The sequence below is a fragment of the Mandrillus leucophaeus genome, unplaced genomic scaffold (assembly GCF_000951045.1).
Source record: "Mandrillus leucophaeus isolate KB7577 unplaced genomic scaffold, Mleu.le_1.0 Scaffold279, whole genome shotgun sequence".
NCBI lineage: Eukaryota > Metazoa > Chordata > Mammalia > Primates > Cercopithecidae > Mandrillus > Mandrillus leucophaeus.
In genome coordinates, this window is record NW_012102909.1 from 2,799,989 (window position 1) to 2,801,850 (window position 1,862).

Genomic DNA, 1,862 nt, shown 5'->3' on the forward strand with positions numbered 1-1,862 from the left:
GTGGCTCACGCCTGTAATCTCAACGCTTTGGGAGGCTAAGGCAGGAGGATCCCTTGAGCCTAGGGGTTCGAGACCAGCCTGGGCAACATAGCGAGACCCTGTGGTTAAAAAATAATAACAATAAAATTAGCCGATAGTGGTGGCACGCGACCGTAGTATCAGCTTCTTGGGAAGCTGAGGCAGGAGGATCACCTGAGTCCAGAGAGGGCGAGGCTGCAGTGAGCCATCATCATGCCACTGTACTCCAGCCTGGGCGACAGTGTGAGACCCTGTCTCAAAAAAAGAAAAAAAAAGTTGTTCAAGTTGTGTAGTGCTCGGGAGGAAAGAAGTATGACAATAACATAGAACAGCAGCCGGCTCTTTTTTTCCTCAGGATGTGGAGAGTGGGCGCCTTGGGAAGATGAAATTGAGTATGTGCGGGGGAGGGGTCATATGAAACAAGGTCGGGAGGGGGGCGGGGAGAGCTGGGGCGCTAGAGGAGCTTGGGGCTCGCGCTGCGGGGGAGGAAGCGCCTTCCGCGGTCGCTGGGGGGAAGTGGTTAGAAGGAAGCAAGGGCAGTGGAGGGGACTGCTGGAGGGTCCCATCTGGGAAAGCAGGCACGGATGCGGGGACATTTCCTCCTGTCACCCTGGCAAAGAGCTCGCCGGGCTGGAGGGTCAGAGTTCTCAGATCCAAGTGGAGAAAACCGGGAACGGTTCCTGCTCTGGGGACTGACATTCATCGCGGCAGTTTCTAGTGGCAAAATAGAGGAAACAAAGGAATAATGAAATGAACTGAGCTGCCTTCATGCCCCGGATGAATGTTCAGCCATTAGAGAAGAGTGAATCCCAGCTGGGATTTGGGGTTCCACAGTGTACTAGAAAAGCAAGACAAAGAGAAGCGCCTACTAGAAGCTGCCATTTTGGAAAACAAAAGCAAACGTGTGTGTGTGTGTGTGTGTGTGATGTTACATGGACATGGGGAAATTACGGAAGTAAATACTAATGCTAGTGTAAATTGGGATGGTGGAAAATGAGGAAGAGGACGGCGGGGGAATCCTTAGTACTTACAGAGAAAACGGAGCAAGTGCACAAGCACGCCAAACCACCCGGTGCCCGAGCTCGGCGCTCACGCGGCCAGGATGACGCCTGTGGGGTGTCCCAGGGGCCCTGCTCGCCGCGACGCTGCTCAGGGTCATTTACAGTCTCTCCGCTCTTTGTTAAATAAAGAGGGTGAGACAGGGACGGGCTGGAGTCGGCAGGGGTCTTGGAGGGCGGAGGGGACGGGTCGGGGCGCCCCTCGCTCCTGCCACGCTGCCGCCACCCCAGACAAAGACAGCTGCGTCCCGCGGGAGCGCAGAGGCCCCTGCGCGCAGTACCTGACTCTCCTGTCCCGTCTCCCCCTGACACCCACACACCCAAGCGGCAGCCCACTCCTCTTCTACCCTGCAGCCATTTGCTTCCCACCCCTTGATTTTCTTTTTTCTTTTCCCCTTCCCTCAGCATCCCCCCAACCTCCTCTGATACACTTTCTAATTGTCTAATGAATTTACCTATTATAGGCATTTTGTGTAAGTGGAATCATATAATACTCGTCCTTCTGTGTCAGTCTTATTTTGCTTAGCATAATGTTTTTTATTTATTATTATTTTTTCTTTAATTGAGACAGGGTCTCGCTCTGTCGCCCAGGCTGGAGCACAGTGGCGCTCGGCTCACTGCAACCTCCACCTCTGGGTTTCAAGTGATCCTTCCACCTCAGCCTTCCGAATAGCTGGGACTACAGGCGCGCCGCCACCACTGCCTAGCTAATTTTTATACCTTTGGTAGAGATGAGGTTTCGCCATGTTGCCCACGCTGGTCTCCAGCTCCTGAACTCAAACGATC

At 53.8% G+C, this 1,862-nt stretch overlaps 1 long non-coding RNA gene across 1 annotated transcript; it reads right to left on the reverse strand.

Moving 5' to 3' along the window:
- Positions 1 to 298: 298 nt before the first annotated feature.
- On the reverse strand, positions 299 to 1,321 carry LOC105543216. Its single transcript, XR_001006594.1, has 2 exons — positions 1,050 to 1,321; positions 299 to 732 (listed from the first exon to the last, which is right to left on the reverse strand). It is a non-coding gene; the product is annotated as an uncharacterized LOC105543216 (long non-coding RNA).
- Positions 1,322 to 1,862: the final 541 nt, after the last annotated feature.